Genomic DNA, 18,754 nt, shown 5'->3' with positions numbered 1-18,754 from the left:
GCTTCTCCCTCTCCTCCCCACTCGCTCTTGATCTCTGTTGCTATCTCTGTCTCTCTCTCTCTGAAATAAATAAATAATCTTTTAAAAAAATAAATAAAATAAAATAAAAATACGCAAGGAATTGGGACATCTGGGTGGCACAGTCCGTTGAGCGACCGACTCTTGGTTGTGGCTCAAGTCGTGATCTCCGGGTTGTGAGACAGAGCCCTGTGCGGGGCTCCCAGCTCAGCACAGAGTCTGCTTGGACTTTCTCTGGCCCTCCCCACTGCATGCATGTGCAAGCACTTGCACACTGCATGTGCAAGCACCGCACACAAATAATTGATATGTGAATTGCTTTCTGTTTTGAGTAGAGTGATGAGTTATAGAAGAGACAGTGCTGGAAATCCAAAAGTGGAAATGGGTCAATACAGAGGAGGGAAAAGGGAAAGTACAATGGAGATGTTTTTAAAAGTCGCTGGCTTTACTCTTTATCTAATGTTGATCCTATTTAAGCCCCAGTGTGCTTAATCAAATAAAAACTGTGTATGGCATTATTCTTACACTGTGCAGCTGTATGGGTATAGCTTAGAAGGACATTGCTGTCACATCATAAAATACATCAACATTGCTTTGCATAATCTTTTCAACATGACAGCCTCTATTATAAAATAATACTGTTTCTAAGGGATTTTTAACTTAATTATGTATATAATATTTTCCCCCTATGATTTTCAATATAGTTTCCATATAACCCTTAAATTAATTACATGTCTTATATTTATTATCTTTGCCTTTCTAGCAGCAAGGACAGATTTATGCATTTATTAAATGCTTAGTAATCATTGATCTTGCTTCTGTAATTTTCCCCATCATCATTCTTTTTTTCTCTAGATCATCTCATCAGCATATGTACATGCTGTACTGTTCCCTCATTTTAATACAAAAATATTTCAAGATCCCATATCCCCTTTGAGCTACCGTACCATTTCTGTACAGTCCTTTATAGCAAAACTCCTTCAAAGAGTTGTCCATATATGCCACTTCTACATTCTCATCACACTTTCTCTGCTTTACTTATCCTATTCATGCCTTTGTCTTAACCATTCCACTGAGAACCATCTTGTCATGGGCACCAGTGAATTTACCTCACTAAATCCAATGGCCGTTTCTTAGCCCTCTGGTTAAGGGTTGTCCAGCAGCATTTGTCACAGTTGATCATGTCATCTCTCCTGAAGCTTTTTACTTGGGTACTTAACTTTGTCAAAGCCAAATTCTTGATTTCTTAATACTATCACTACCACCACCACCAAATTCCTACCCCAGTGTTCTCCATCTCAGTGTTTGGCAGCATTATTCACCCAATTGATCTGACCAAAACTTTGGAGTCATTCTTGACTCTGATACTTTTTCTCTTAGTCCATCAGCAAGCAAATATCCAACCACTTCTAGCATCGACATGGCTATCATGATAGTCCCCTCATTTCCACCTGAATTACTACAGTTCTCTAAACTGGTCTCTCTGATTTGATTAATCTCTTCCTCTCCTATTCCCAAGATTATTCTGTATACAGTAACTAGGGTGTTTGTTTTTTGTTTTTTAATCAGATCACATCACTGTCTTAGTGAAAGCATCCCATATGGCTTTCAACACACCTGGAATAATATCCAAAATATTACTGTTGCTTTCCAGGTCCTCTGTGATCTGTGCCTAGCTCTCCTACTACTGACTTCTAACTTACTGTGCACCAGCACTGTGCCTGCTTGTCATTTTTTTAAAACACCTAAGCCTTTCCACCTCAGGACCTTCGTACTTGGTATTCTCTCTACCTGGAGCATTTGTTCTTACTTCAGTCTCATCTCTGGACAGTAGTCTTCTCAGGGAGGCCTTTCTTGCCATCACTCCCATCTCCTTACTCTTCATTGTAGTACTTGTCACTATGAAAAAGGATATAATTTTTGTACTTTTTGTTGTTTTGAAGGTCTTCACGATTTCTGCATAGGTTCTGTGAAGACAGAGACTTTGTATTTTTCCCTGCCATATTTCCAGGTCTAGCACAGTGCCTGCCACATAGAAAACTCTTGATAAATAGTTACTGAATGGATGAACAAATGAATCCCTTGATTTAATTAATGTTTTAACATGTGTATTAGTGAAAGAAAAATTTAAGATTGGTTTGTGATTTATATAAGATTTTCTTTTCTTTTTTTAAAAGATTTTATTTATTTACTTAAGAGAGAGAGCGAGAGAGAACACAAGCAGGGGGAGGGACAGAGGGAGAAGCAGGCTTCTGCTGAGCAGGGAGCTAGATGTGGGACTTGATCCCAAGACCTCGGGATCAAGCGAGCCAAAGGCAGACGCTTAACAACTGAGCCACCCAGGCATCTCTATATAAGATTTTCACTTGTTCATTTTTCACTATTGTGGTAAAATATACATAACATTTAAATTTAACATTTTAACCACTTTTAAGTATACAGTTCAGTGGTATTAAGTACGTTTACATTGTTGTGCAGCCATCACCATCTTCAGAACTTTTTCATCTTCCAAAATTGAAACTCTGTACCCATTACACAATAAATTTCCATTCTCCCTTTCTCCAGCCCCTGGCAAATCACCATTGTACTTACTGTTTTATGAATTTAACTATTCATGTACCTCTCATATAAGTACCTCACATCACAATATGTTAAGTATCATATTGCGTTTGTCCTATTGTGACTGGCTGTCTTAGTCCTGTTTGGATAACTATAACAAAATACCATAGATCCGGTGGCTTATAAACAATAGAAACTTATTTCTCACAGTTTTGGAGGCTGGGAAGTCCAAGATCAAGGTGTGGACAGATTTGGTGTGTGGTTACAGCCTGCTTCCTGGTTCACAGATGGCTGTCTTTTTGCTATAACTTCACATGGTGGAAGGGACAGGGAAGTTCTCTGGGGTCTCTTATTTTATAAGGGCACGAATTCCATTCAGGAGGGTTCTGTTCTCATGGCCCAGTCACCCCCCAAATCCCCATCACATTGGGGATTTCAACATATGAGTTATGGAGGTGCGGGGGTGGATACAACAATTCAGTCTGCAGCACTGGTTTATTTCATTTAGTGTAGTGTCTTTAAGATTCATCCAGATTGGGGCACCTGGGTGGCTCAGTCGGTTAAGCATCTGCGTTCGGCTCAGGTCATGATCCCGGGGTCCTGGGATCGAGCCCCACATCGGGCTCCCTGCTCAGTGGGAAGCCTGCTTCTCCCTCTCCCTCTGCCTGCCTCTCTGCCTACTTGTACTCTCTATCTCTCTGTCAAATAAATAAAATTAAAAAAAAAAGATTCATCCAGATTGTTGCTGTTAAATGTTTGTAAGTTGCATTTTTTTTCACTAAGTACATAGCAATTAATTATACCAATGCCCTACACCTCTCTTTCATCTGTGTACCTCTAAAATTTTATAAGCATAATTAACTAAACTTCACAACCTCAGTGTAAAGTAGATAATTATGGTATGGCAAACTGAAGTTCTAAGAGATTGCCTAAGGTATATAATGAATATATGCCAAAATTCTGAATGAGGACCAGGTTATACAATTTATTATTGAAAGTGTTAGACCAGATTTCTTGTTTATGATGAAATCATTCAAGGGTTCTAAAAGCATATATATACCAGTAATAATTATAAAGTCCCTTAGTATTCATGGCAAAGTTCTTTTAATAGAAGAGAAGAAAATATATATTATCTGAAACCTAGTTTTTTTTTATTCGTGATGGCAAGTTTAGCTATTTGGATCTAACTTTTTTTTTTTTTTTTTTTTTTTGCCTTTATCTTGTTACATTGCTTAACTGCCTCATAAGTCCTCATAGCCATAGTGTGAATTAGATATTTGAAGGTTTGGATTGGAATAATTTCATTTCAGTTTCTTTAGCTATGAGACATGAAACCCTTAAAGAACTATGAGCTTATGTGTTTGTCTTTAATTGTTGGCTTGTTCAAGTGAGGGTTTTTTGGTTTTCTGTTTGTTTTTTTTTAAGGCAATCTTGTAAGTGGCAAATTATTGATAAGACTAAGATGGACTCTGATTTTGATAAAAACTAAAATTTCCCCATAATTATATTCAGATAATGTGTTTAAGTTAGTTAATAGTAATCCCTGAAGGCTTTACCTCTTTGTGCTGCTACAATTTGAGTTGAATTTCCTAAAGAACTTAGAAAAATAAAAGTATAGCCAAAACAGCATATAATTTTTCTCAAATGAAGCTCTTCATTATGTTACTTCACCCAAGTGATTAGTTCATTTTTGGATATTGTGTATATATTAACCTCAAGAATGTTTCAACACTGGTTAGCAGTGCTACCCACTTTTTTCCTCTACTGGATGACCATTTATGGCTTTAAAGCAGAAACCTATGAACCAGTGAGTAAATATTTTGAGAAGTGCTAATTAGTGTTGAAAGAATAGGGTGGTAAAGTTGGGGAAACCACGCAGCTTATATATATTTAAATTTTTAAAAAATGGTTCACGAAATCTAATAGCCGGTTGTGCTGTGTTTACATGGTTTTTATTATCAGCAAAATTACGAAGTTACCATCTGAACTCTAGCTAAACTTCATGTAATAAGACTTATGTTAGTTGCTTAAAAGTTTGTGAGTTAACCTTTGGGAATTATAACTTTTCTTTTTTTTTTTAAAGATTTTTTTAAAAATTTATTTATTTGAGAGAGAGAATGAGAGAGAGAGAGAGAGCATGAGAGTGGGGAGGGTCAGAGGGAGAAGCAGGCTCCCCGCCGAGCAGGGAGCCCAATGCGGGACTCAATACCGGGACTCCAGGATCATGACCTGAGCCGAAGGCAGTCGCTTAACCAACTGAGCCACCCAGGTGCCCGGGAATTATAATTTTCTAAAGGTTTCAATCATACATAACAATAAAGACAAGCATTTCAAATGCGGAATATGATTCATTTTGAGGGGATGACGGTTTTTTTATAGTAAGAATAGTGAAATTATTGATACATTTTAGTAATTTATAGAAATGTAATTTGTTTTATAAGAAATGTGAAATCATTGACCATACAAGGAGTGCTTTTTAAATGATCTCTGTTTATATTTGGTCTTACCTGAAGTAGTAGTATGGACAGTGAGTTGTTTAGTTGAAGAGAGTAGTAAGAAGCTTGGAGAGGGTGACAAAAAGTTAGAATCCTGGTAATTCATTTCTTTAAGGCTTTAAAGAGATTATACATGCTTTTTTTGTTTTTGCTTTTGGTTTTGTTTAGCACTTAAGGAAGCTTTCTTAAGGGAAATCTCACTTTGCTCTAGGTTTTATTTTTTTTTAATCCGTTATTCTTTTTTTTTTTTAAGATTTATTTATTTATTTGGGAGAGAGAGAGAGAAAGCAAGCAGGGGTAGGGGCAGAGGGAGAGAATCTCAAGCAGATTCCCAGCTGAGCATGGAGCCTGACCCAGGACCCAATCCCAGGATCCTGGCGTCATGACCTGAGCTGAAATCAAGAGTTGGACACTTACCTGACTGAGCCACCCAGGCGCCCCACGTTAGAGGTTTTAAAATGAGAAACTGTCATTTGCTTTTTCCTAGACTTGTGTCAGTAGGCTATAGAGTCATCACTTTCTAACTTTGAGTTTCTCTAGGGTAGATAGTGGACTCCTGATTATTTCTAACAGCGGGTATTGAATTAATCAACAGCAGGTTTTGAATTAGAGGACTACTTACCCTACCAGAAAGCCTGATGAGGTCTTCAAAGCCAAATAGTGGCCGCATATAGAACCTAGGCGTTGATGATCTTGCTTTTTTTGATAAAAAAAATTGTAAACAGTCAAAATAAAAATTGATGGCTTTGAATTGGTGAATCTGTAGGACTCTTTGTTTCTTTCATTTCTGTAAGTTGTATGAACACCTGACTTCAGGGAGTCAGTTGTCTGTTTTAAGGTAGGAGGTTCCATCCTTTTTATTAATTTCACTGTATTTTAGGTTTAATGTGAGGTTGCTGGAATAATTGGAACTACTGCCTTCACATTCTCTGTGAACATTAAGGAAAGAAGCGCATCAGATATTTTGCTACATACCCTGCTTAGACACAGTTGAAACTGAGGACAGGAGACATTCAGTGAGTTTGATGCATCAAAAATACTGCTTGGAATTGGAACCCGTATCTATTAACGCTGCCTGTTTTCCTTTCTTTTTCTACCTTGGATATCTTCCCCCATGAAATCAGGAAAACAACTTTTAGCCAGGATACCAGTGTTTGTACAGGTCAGGAAATGATTTCTATTGCTTTATTTGCATGTAAAGTAAGTATCTAAATTAATTGGTGCCTATCCAACTTGAAAGAGCTGCTTAACAAAGCTTTTTAAATTGTGTATAATGTCTTCTATTTCTATACTCACTTTAGACTGAGATAGCAGGATTTTTTCATACATGCCATATTACATGCTTAGTTAAAACTTTTGTCTTGCTATTAAAGCTTGCTCATCTTTTCTTCTTAAAACATAATAATAAAGGGAAAACAATTGATAGCAAAAGAGACTCATAAGGATCAGGACTGTCAAAGTTGTTAATAAAATAAATTTCTTTTTTTTTTCTATGTTCTATTGAGGTTTTAGTCATAATGGTACATGTTCTATCCAGCTGAACAAAGTAAAGCAAATTGAAACTTTTATTTTTTTAAGATTTATTTATTTCTTTGAGAGAGACAAGAGCCTGTGTGAGTGGGGGGAGGGGCAGAGGGAGAGAATCTTTAAGCAGACTTCTGCTGAGCTCAGAGCCTGATTCAGGACTCTATCTCATGACCCATGAGATCCTGACCTGAGCTGAAACCAAGAGTCCAACACTTAACTGACTGAGCCACTCAGGAGCCCCTAAGGCAAACTGAAACTTTTAAATAGCAGGCAATATAAATGCACGCAGAAAAGGTTTAGAACTCAATTCTCTAAAACTCAAGAGTGTTTCCCCATATAAGCCCTATGATACATTAAGGATGGTAAAATAAATCTTTTTTTCCCACCAAACATAAACTTGAAAGTTATTCAAAGATAAAAGAATTCCTTCCCAAATTTGGAGCAATTTTTCTGAAATGAACATATCCTACCCAACACAGTTGAGGTTTTTTTTTTTTTTCCCCCCACTTCTAAAAAATAGAGAAAAACATTTTCAAATATGTAGGAGAATCATTTACAGTTCAATCCTGGTATGGTGTCAGAATTGCTTAGTTATTCTAATATGGTAGCCACTATCTACCAGTGGCTATTTAAATCTAAATTAAAAATAATTAAAATTAATGTTTAAAAGTCAGTTGCTTAGTCACAGTAGCCATATTACAAGTGCTCAATAGCAACATTTGGCTGTGGGCTAGGTGTTGGGACAGCTGAGACTGAACATTTCCATCATTGCAGAAAGTTTCATTGCACAGCACTGCATAAAGTGCTTATTCCGTTGGTGGTGATCGCAATTTTATTAGTTTCCCCAGTGGTTTCCTAATATTTATGAGTATTTTCTACTTCCCTCCTAAAAAAAAAGAAATATTGCTTATCAGACCCTGTAATTTTTTTCTATCGAATAATTTACCCAATTAAAAATATTAATGGTCAGGATTTGAAATAGCTAGATGATGGTAGAAGCACGTTTAGAGTTTTAAAAAGTCTTTATTAAACCTTAAAAATGTATGCCAAAATATGTGTAGTTGTGAATCTTTAAAAAGAGAATGATATAATGTCTGCATTCCAAGACTGCCAACCCTGAAACAGCCTAAAGTAGCATATGATTTGTGAGATTATTTTTCTTTCTTTCTTTCTTTTTTAAGATTTATCTGTTTATTTGAGAGAGAGAGAGAGCGTGCACGTGTGTGTGGAGTGAGGGGTGGGAGGGGCAAAGGGAGAGTGAGAGAGAAATTTCCACAGACTCTGCACTCCTATCACATGGCTCGATCCTACCATCCTGAGACCATTACCTGAGCTGAAACCAAGAGTCAGATGCTCAACAATTGTACCACCCAGGTGCCCCTGTGAGATTATTTTTCTTATGTGATAGAAATAGATTTCTTTAAAAAATAGAAATAATTTTTTATTGTATAACCACACCTTGAAAAGTGCAAACACAGCAAAAACATTAAACTGATATATAAATGAACGATTAAATATTTAATGACTATTTAAATGAATTTTAGAGTTAAGCAGCATATACTTCTATGTTCAGATTGAGTGAGGTGAGAAAATGTAGGTATTCTATTCATTGATTCCTTTGAATCTTTTCAATAAGCTAGGTAGGGATAGATATCCTTACTTTGTGTGTGTTGAGACTTCTATGGTTTATGTTAAAATCAGTTACATAAAGAAAGACGTTCTGTTTTGGGGCAGAAGAGATAAAATAAAGATAGTTATATGTTAATTACTGAAAGGTTGCTTATATAATTGTATATCTTGATTTATCTCACAGTTTAACACTGGTAGGTGTTTTCTAAGTATAAATATAGTTGAGATTGTCCCTGTGCATATTTACTGAAATGGTGACTTGTAGAGAACTAGGACATAACCAATATATTAGTTGAATTATGTTTTCATAAAATGTAATATTAATTTTTATATGTGTAATTTGAATATATTTCCTAGTTTCAAGATTATTTTAAAGAATTACCTTTCCTTATAAAAGCCACTTAGGATTTTTATGAGAAGCTTTAAGATTTGTCTGGCTTTATCTAGTGTCATTTTAATTTCATGTATTTTTTTTCTTATGCATTTGCACGTACCCAGTAAGCCATGTGTAAAAATTGTTACCATGATGAAGGAATGCCTTTACTAGTTTTTTATGCTATTAGCTTTAGAGCTTTAAATATAGTATGCAGTTTTAAGTATAGATATAGTCTTAATTTCCTTGTATTTTTTTCTAAAAAAAATAAAATGGAACATTTATTTTTTTATTTAGTCACAAATATTGTTTGAATGTAACTATTTTAAAAAAACTTTAATACCCTTTTGAATTACAGAGTTTAATAGAAAGTATAATTGCTTCTTTCATAAGACTTTTTGTATTGACATTTTATCATCACAAGGCTTTTTAGTGTGTGTGTGTGTGTGTGTGTGTATGTTTGTTTGTTTGTTTGTTTAAAGTAGAGTCCACATCCAGTATGGGGCTTGGATTCACGACCCTGAAATTAAGAGTCACATGCTGTACTGACTGAGCCACCAGGTGCCCCACATGACTGCTTTTTATATTGATTTAAGTTGAGAGCATAATGCTAGGAAGTAGCTCCTTGAAGGCAGGTCTTTGGATACAGAGGATAATGTGTTTGTTGGCAGAATGGAATGGATGGAAGGTGTGAGATAAAAAAGGAACCAAAGAAAACTCAGTTCTCTTGGACAAGTCATGTATACTCTCTAACATCTATTTTTCATGAGTATATAATAAGTAATATCTCTTTCTTGCTACTTTGAAGGAATTGTTACGAGGATCTGATGAAATAACATACGAAGACCCATTATGAATATTAAAACACCATAATATTCTGTCATTTTTTTAACACAAAACATTTAAAAGCTTATCTTAAATCATGCCTTGTTAATTGAGAAATTTCAAAAAGCTTAGATTTTATAGGGATAAGAACTCTAAGCTCTCTATAGTTTAGGAAATAGTTTAACTTACAACTTCCTTTCGGTTTATAATGTATAGTTCCTTCCCAATGATATTTTCAGTCTTTACTAGTTTTGTCACTTTTCATAAGGATGAGCCTAAGCCATTTCTCCTATCAATTGATAATAAATTGCTCACATTCTAGCCATAAAATGGGCTGCTAATCTGATCATAGAGAAAAAGTTATCTATAAACAGTACCTGTATCTTGTTTATAGTATATTAAGACACTGTGATTCTCTTCTTAGTAAATATTTGAGTAACAAAAAGCAACCCAAATGTCCTATAGCTTATTTACTAATATGTTAACACCCCATCTGATTATAAACAAAACATAATCTATCATCCTATAATAAATAATGACCCATAAACAACCTGCAAGTGCTTCATGCTTTGTGTCATGCCAGTTATACCTTCCCTGACTTTAGATTGATTTAAATATGACTTACAGCATCAAGAAAGACAAAAATTCTTAACAAATGTTTTAGTTTCTGAAATTACTTACTCAGATATGATTCAGCTGAATACTATTTCTGTTTTCCTATTGCAGATTTCTCAACAGTGATGTCACAAGATTGACCACATTGATCACAGTAAGACCAAAATGATAATCTTTTAAGGATGTCTTGTTTTCTCCAGAATGAGAATTGTGTTGGAAAATATTTATAATTTTAAATTGTTATTCTTTCTCTCAACAGGCAATTAAATGTTTACATTTTCTATGAACCACATCTCATACTTCTAGTTAATTATTTAAATACTAAAAATATTGCTTTAAATGATCTTAAAACATTTAAAATGAAAATTACTTTTAATATATGACTGAAATTACATGCTTAATTATATTAATACATTTCAGTGTGAATCATAATCGGAACATCCTGGTTTTTTTTGTTTTTTGTTTTTTGTTTTTTAAAGATTTTATTTATTTATTTGAGAGAGAGAATGAGAGACAGCACGAGAGGGGAGAGGGTCAGAGGGAGAAGCAGACCCCCCGCTGAGCAGGGAGCCCGATGTGGGACTCGATCCCAGGACTCCAGGATCATGACCTGAGCCAAAGGCAGTCGCCCAACCAACTGAGCCACCCAGGCGCCCCAGAACATCCTGTTTTTAAAATTTTTGTTTTTATGGGAGCCTGGGTGGCTCAGTTATTAAGCATCTGCCTTCGGCTCAGGTCATGATCTCAGGGTCCTGGGATTGACCCCTGCATCGGGCTCCCTGCTCTGCAAGAAGCCTGCTTCTCCCTCTTCCACTCCCCCTGCTTGTGTTCCCTCTCTTGCTGTCTCTCTCTCTGTCAAATAAATAAATAAAATCTTTAAAAAAGAAAGAAAGAAAGAAATAAAATTTTTGTTTTTACTAAAAAATGACAGAACATTTAACGTGAATCCATATTAAGAAAAAATTTACAAAAATAAAATTACTTGAGATTGTAATCACTTATTAAGGAAAGACTGAAAACAGCCTTGAAAGGAATCCTTTCATTGATATTTAAATGATTTATAGAGAGTCTTCCAAATATGGGGAGTTGTTGAAAAGAGATAGTTCTCATAAGTAACTGATATTTTTCCTCTTGAATTTTAAAGTGGTAATTTCTACTATATATAAGGAAATATGTTTCTTAAAGAAAAAAATTTTATCCAAGGCCTTGATCCACTTTATTATAAAATTACTAAGTAGTAAAAATATAGCATTTTTGAAAAATTCTTTTAAATAACAGAGAAATAAATTTAGAGTAAGTTATTTACTCAATCTGTTTCTTTAATCCTGTTCTAATTGTTCATTAATTGTATAAGCAGTAATTATCAGAAATGTAAATTCATGTGTAGATAATCTTTGTATTTATGTTTTAACTTTTTTTTGAAAACTGGTTTATTTTTTTAAGCTTAACATTTTTTAGAGCCCAGAGAGGACTTTTATTGTATTTTTAAAGTCTGTATCATCATCAAGTATGCAGATGTTCAGATGTTTATGGCATATTCATTCCTTTTCCTAAGGGATCACTTCAGCTATTTCTGATATGCAACTCTTTGCTTGTTTGTTTTTTTCTTAATCAGAACTTTATTACTCTGACTGAATAGTTTTACAACAAAATATTAACATACTTCTGTAGTAACCTTCTGTTTATCATTAAGTACTTTACAGTCAAGGAAGTTAACATTACCATTGGATTAAAAAGTTTTTAATTTGAAAATGCTGACTCACTATACATTTTAGGGGGTAATATTAAGAGAGTATGTAATTGCTATTGTTCTAAATTCAAGAATTTCAGGAAGAGAGGTAGTATCCAATATTACCTGATATAAAATAAGTTAAAGACTAAGAAATATTCATTTGAGATGTTCATAAGTGACGGATAATAGAAACCCTTACTTTGTAATAATATCAGGGCTGTGAGGCCTTCTCCAGCCTCTTGAATCAAGAAAAGAGGGTAGATTTCAACATTGATTTCCTTTGAGGGGACTGTGGAGTGAGTAGTTCAAGTGTTGACCATGGGGCGGAAATAAAGTGAGGCCAGGGAAGGGGTGATATGTTCAGAGAAAATGGAGAGGTTAAGGAACTAGGCAGAAGTAGATAAGCTGATGAAATGAGATGATAAAGTACTAAGTAAAAGAGTAGAATATTGTGGCTGGGGTGGGAAAGGATATTATAGATTGTTTCAGAGCTGAAGCTGTAATGAGTTTTTGTATACTATATAATATACATCTTTTATAGTTTTTCCTTAGAAATTTTCAGAATTCAGGGGAATTTCTATTTTTCCCAAGTTATAATCCACAGAAATGTTCAAATCTTTTAACTGATCTTCCATCTTCCTGGCCATCATCCATTCCCTTGAAGTATATACATCCTCAGTTTAATCTTATTAAAGCATTCCTTTGACTCTTTCACTTCTCTACTTGAAAATGTTTAGTGACTTCCCATTTCCTCCAAGATCAAATTTAGATATTCTAACTTAGTATTCAAGCTCCTCATCAATTTGGCTGTAATATATTTCCCAGCCAAATACTCTATTGGTCAAGAAGAATCCTATACTCTACCCAATGGGGACTACAAACTCCACATTGCAAATTCATTTTGGCTCCATACTTACCTTCATGTCATTCCCTTTCCCTAGAATATTCTTTTTTGTTTTTTTAAGATTTTATTTTTAGTAATCTCTACACCGAACATGGGGCTTGAACTCACAGCCCCAAGATCAATAGTTAAATGCTCTACCGGCTGAGCCAATCAGGCGCCCCTCCCTAGAGTATCCTTTTTCCATTTTGGGTTTTAGTTTTTTCTGATGAACTCAGACCTCTCCTCTAATACCCTGTCCACATGTAATCATCTCTTTGAGGCCTTCCCTAAGCATCCTAATTGAAAGGGATTCTCTCTACCTAGTAGTTTGGTAATGCTTAATTTTTATTATTCTTATGTTACTGATAACCTATATTCTCTTATATTTTACGTATTTTAATATATATTTTCCACTGTGCTAAGCAAATGAGTATTCAGCCAATGTTTGCTGGTAATCATAAGTACCCCAGAAAGAGCTAAATTAATTAGTGTCTTTAGTTTTCCTATATTAAAATTGAAATAAGAATATTAATGCCTGAATATCCAAAAGTGAACCATGGGAAGCAAGGTGGATGGGAAAGAATGTAGGTTTAAGAACTAGAGAGAGCTTGGGGCTTCTGGTGTCTCAGTTGGTTAAGCATCTGACTCTTGATTTTAGCTCTGGTCATGATCTCAGGGTCATGAGATCCAGCCCCTCTTTGGGCTCCATGCTCATCGGGGAGTCTGCTCAAGATTCTCTCTCTCTCCCTCTCCCTCTGCCCCTCCCCTCCTCACTGTTTCTCTAAAATAAATAAATAAATCTTTTTTTTTTTTTTTAAAGAACTAGAGAAAGTTCAAGTATTGTTGCCACTTATACCATGTATGTGACCTTAGGCAAGTCAGCCTCTTTGTGCCTCAGTATCTTCACCTGTAAAATGATGCTACATACATTTAAAAAGGATTGCTATGCAAGATTTAAATGTAATGTTTGTTAACTTTCTTCCCTCTTACTTAACTTTATATATGATTCCTTTACACATACGTGAAGGGGCATGAAATCAGGTGTAAAGATCAAGGATATATTGCAAACATCCAAATTTAACATACTCACACATTGTGGCCTTTTGTCTATAAGTTTCAGTAAATAAATTTCTACTTTCCATGTTACATATATTATGATAACTTAATTGACATATGAATTCCAGCCAGGAGGCTGATTAGATCTTTTGATATGTTGTGCTTTTATTTAGAGAAAAAGACCTCACTAGAATACTAACATCTTAAAAGGCTAGAATGAACTTTAGAATGGTTCAGGTTGTGCTACATTCCCCTTATACAACAGATGAGAAAACCAAGGTCCAGAGAGTTTGAAGGGAGGTAATATGTGTAATGGTTAAGAAGATGAACTGAGGTCAGAAAACCCTTTGTTTACGTGTTGTGATCTTGATCCAATTACATAGTCTAAGATCCATTTTTTTCCTCTCTAAAGCAGAGATAATATTTATATCTCTAGGAGTGCTGTGAATATTAAGTGACACCATGCTTATAAAGTATAGCACAGAGGCTGAAACATACTAAATTCTTTTGACCCCTCATCATAGTCATATCATCACCTGTAAAGTTACTTTTCTCAAGTCACATAGTGTGAGATCTTAGCCTACCTAACCTGATTTTGCTTTATTCCACCATAATTTTTAGTATTGTTTTGTGATCACATCTACTTGATTAAAAATTTCAGCATGGGGGTGCCTGGGTGGCTCATTAGGTTAAAGCATCTGCCTTTGGCTCAGGTCATGATCCCTGGGTCCTGGGATTGGGTCCTGGGATCAAGCCCTGTGTGTCGGGCGCCCTGCTTAGTGGGGAGCCTGCTTCTCCCTCTCTGTCTCCCTCTCCCCCTGCTTGTGCTCTCTTGCGTGCTATCTCTCTCAAATAAATAAATAAAACCCTTAAGAAATTAAATAAATAAATAAATAAATAAATAAAATAAAAATCTCTAGACAGCATTTATAGGCGTATAATAAAATAACTCATAGATTTTTTCCTTCTCAAATCTTTCCAGGTTCTTTGTCTTTGAGAGTATTCATGCTATTTCACTTACGTGCAGTTTTGTTAATACGTGATTTCATTAATACATTAGCTATATTTTTAAATATTTTGATTTATCCTTTTACTACATATTTTAATAATCTGCCACAAAGCAGCTTTTAAAATAAAATGGGCTTTTCTGGTTTTGTTTTGTTTTTATTTTTAAAGAGAGAGAGAGAGAGCTCTCACGCGTGTGCGTGAGTAGGGGGAGGGGCAGAGGGACAGGGAGAGAGAATCTTAAGCAGGCTCTATGCCCAGTGTGGAGCCTGATGAGGGCTGATCTTACAACCCTGAGATCGTGACCTGAGCTGAAATCAAGAGTTGGATGCTTAACCGACTGAGCCACCCAGGCACCCCAAGCCTTTTCTGTTTTTGTTAATATTCCTTTTTCCCCTTTGTACTTTTATTATAAATTTCACTTAAATTTTTTAGAGACTAATCTCTACCAACAGAAATATTTCATTTAAAAATTGAAATTTAGGGGCGCCTAGGTGGCTCAGTTGGTTAAGCGGCTGCCTTCAGCTCGGGTCATGATCTCAGGGTCCTGGGATCGAGTCCTGCATCATGTTCCCTGCTCCATGGGAAGCCTGCTTCTCCCTCTCCCTCTGCCACTCCCCCTGCTTTTGCTCTCCCATTCACTCTTTCTGTCAAATAAATAAATAAATAAATCTTAAGTAATAAATAAAAATTGAAGTTTAGAAGGAATTATTAGATATTTTACAATGTACACACTACTAGAAATATTGGCAGTAGATAGCAAATTTAAAACGTCAGCTATCTACCACAGATAAGATATAACCAAGTGTCATAGTGACCGGTAGTTGTCCCTAAATGTTGATTTTTCCCGTCTACTAATATTTTCCTAGCATGTCAAAACCTGGAATAAATATTTCCCAGCTTCCCTTGCATCTAGATGTGGTCATGGGACTAAGGTTTGGCTAGAGATAAATAAGCAGAAGGACTGTGTACAACTTAAAGGAAGGGTTGCATTCCCTCTTTTTTTCCCCTTCTTCCTTGCTGGCTATAATGTGGACAGGATAATTGGAAATGAGTGGAAAACCCAAACAAGAATGGGCAAAGCAATAAAAGAGAAAGTTTCTAATATCTTAAGGATGTTACCTTGTGCATGTCTACCCATGGTGACTTCCTTGATATGACAGAGATAAACTTATTTTTTTGTAAGCCACTGGTTTCAGGTTTTCTGTCACTCATGCCTAAAATTAATCCTGACACACCAAAATAATTTGACAAAGAAAGTTTATGCCATTGTTAAAATGTCTTTGGTTTGTTTATATTTCATTTACTTTTATTAAACTCTGCTGTCACTTTTGATAGCTTGGATTTTAGGAGAAAAATAGGAAAGGGAATGATTCACTGTGTCTAGGAAAGGAAACTAAATAAATCTTTACAGAGAAGGATGACATCTGGTCTAGAATTTTGAAGTATGTATTAGAAGAAAACATTAATTCCAAAAGATACATGCACCCCTTTGTTAATGCAGCATTATTTACAATAGCCAAGATATGGAAGCAACCTAAGTGTCCATTGATAGATGAATGGTAAGGAAGATGTGGTAAGTGTGTAAATATATGTGTATGTACACACACACACACACACACAGACATGTACAGACAGAAGAATATTATGCATCCATAAAAAGGATGAGATCATGCCATTTTTTACAACATGGATAGACCTAGAGGGTATTGTTCTAAGTGAAATAAGTCAGATTGAGAAAGACAAATACCATATGATTTCATTCATATGTGTAAAGCAGTCATGCGAAAAAACAAAACAAATGAATAAACAAAGAAAAAAGCATAATCAGACCTATAAATACAGAGAACAAACTGATGGTTGCCAGAGGGGAGGGAGATGGGGGGATGGGCAAAATGTGTGAAAGGTGGTGGGAGATACAGCCTTCCAATTATGGAATGAAATCAGCTTCCAATTATGGAATGAATAAGTCACAGGAATAAAAAGCACAACATAAGAACTATAGCCAATGATGTTTTAATAGTGTTGTATGGTGGCAGATGGTAGCTACACTTGTGGTGAGCATGGCATAATGTATAAACTTGTTGAATCACTATGTTGTACACCTAAAACTAACATAAGACTTTGTGTCAACTATGCTCAAATAAAAACAGTTTTTTTTAAAGGAAGAAAATCCAGAAAGAGGAAATAGGCATATAGATTTGGAAAGAACATATGTTCCAGGACATGCAAATATTTTGGTCCAATACTGTTGAAATATAAAATTTGAGGAAGTAAATGAGCCTAAAGTTTAGATCTTGTAGGAGTTTACTTACCAAGAAGTTTGGTAAGTCCCAGGTACCTAGCAAAGAGTTCTTTTAATATTCTGTATATTTTTCTTTATTTTTATTCTTATTTTTTTCATGGTTTTTCCATTAAATATTCTAAAAATAAATATATTTTCTATTAGTGTTGAGAGAGGAAGAACAAAACTAATATTTATTTATTCACTGTTTTTTAAGATGGTAGGTGCTTTCTATTTGAGCCTTTATTACAGTTTACAGATGACTGAACTGAGACTCAGAAAGGTCAAGTGTCTTTCCTAGTGTGTTCAATTGATAGATAAGTCGTTATTTGCAAAGTAGAGAAATTAGCCATTTCCAGAAGAAGTCTGCCATGTATTAACTGACCTTTATTTTTCTACTTTTTAAATACCAAAAGCAGAGATGTATATTTGGATAAAAGACCCTACCCCCTTAATGCATCTCCAGCAAAAGTTGCACCATTATACCATTAATGGAGCTAAAAGCATGCATGGTGTTCTGGGTGAGTGACTGCAGATATAAATGATACTATGCTGCAGAGACCCAACTAAACTTCTTTGAACAAGTGGAAGTGTACAATGTTACAGGCTCATTTGGTTTAAAATTAGTTCTTACCTAAAAATTCTAAATGAGCTACTGTTCAATAAATATGCCTAAAAAAAGAAAAAGACAGTAATCTTAACATAGTCTAGAAATAAATTATAGAAGCATGAGAGCACCATATAAAGGAAAAAAGTTTTCTACTTTGGTGTTCTTTTGCTGTAGTGAGTCTAGCACCTAGACTAGGTAAATGTTTTCTGAATTAAAGTGACTTGAAATTTAATTTTGTTAGTATATCATTTTCTTCTCTCACACTTTCTAGAACACCAATGCAGACTTCCAGATGTTAGTCAAGGAGCAGAAAAAATACAAATATAATCTACAAAAGCTGTTTCAGAGATGAGAGGAAGATTGTTATAGACTGAGTTATGGAATTATGAAGTTTGATTATTATTTTTCTATAAATATACAAAGGAAAAACTGTAGAAGAGGAAAGGTTTTGATAAAAATGGAAAATTCTTATTGTATAGCATTGAAAAAGCACCTAGGTTAGCATGTCATAGATGTAAAAAAAAAAAAAAAGTTTAACTAGGGGCACCTGGATGTCTCATTTGGTTGAGTCTGACTCTGTTCTGGCTTGGGTCATGATCAGGGTTGTGGGATCAAGCCCTGTGTCAGGCTCCACACTCAGCACAGAGTCTGCTTGGGATTCTCTCCCTTTTTCTCCCTCTCCTCACGTGCTCTCTCTCTCTCAAATAAATAAAATCTTCTTTTTTAAGTTTAATACAAATATTACTAATTCTGTCCTTATGTGAATGCTTTTTTGCAAGCACACATTTTAAAAACATTACATTAATAGGTATATTTCCATCATAATATAGGATAGTGCAAGTAAACTTTTCCACATGCAAAGTATGCCATCTATTTTATGAATAGCATATCTAATGTTTTACAATCTTATTCTCCAGTTTGCTTTTGTCTCAGGAAAAACTACTTACCTTTCATTCATAAAATTCTTTTTATTGCCCCTATTACTGAATATTTCTGGGTGTCTTTTTTTTTTTTACTCTAGTTCTTCCATATTTTTAGTGTCAAACTTATAGAAATGAAATTTTAGAAAACTTACACAGTTGACAGTAAACTCAAATGTCACAGTTCCCCTCAAATGTTACCTCTTCCATAAAACCTCTGGAT

General features: G+C 35.0%; 1 protein-coding gene across 19 annotated transcripts in view; it reads left to right on the top strand.

Moving 5' to 3' along the window:
• Positions 1-18,754, top strand: part of BAZ2B (bromodomain adjacent to zinc finger domain 2B) — a 305,426-nt gene that overhangs the window by 69,161 nt on the left and 217,511 nt on the right. For 18 of the 19 annotated variants that reach the window (XM_054506194.2, XM_045868790.3, XM_054506190.2 and 15 more), the window contains one exon: positions 10,153-10,195. The gene's annotated coding sequence lies outside the window, so the exon portion shown is untranslated. Of the gene's footprint in view, positions 1-5,594; positions 6,089-10,152; positions 10,196-18,754 lie in introns of those variants that run through there. The other variant, XM_064586592.1, reaches the window with a different exon arrangement.

Source organism: Mirounga angustirostris, unplaced genomic scaffold, assembly GCF_029215605.1.
Source record: "Mirounga angustirostris isolate CCGP_5_RB_7025 unplaced genomic scaffold, mMirAng1.0.hap1 SCAF_3, whole genome shotgun sequence".
Taxonomy (NCBI): Eukaryota; Metazoa; Chordata; class Mammalia; order Carnivora; family Phocidae; genus Mirounga; species Mirounga angustirostris.
Note: the sequence above shows the minus strand (reverse complement) of the source record. Positions and strands in the feature narration are given on the sequence as shown.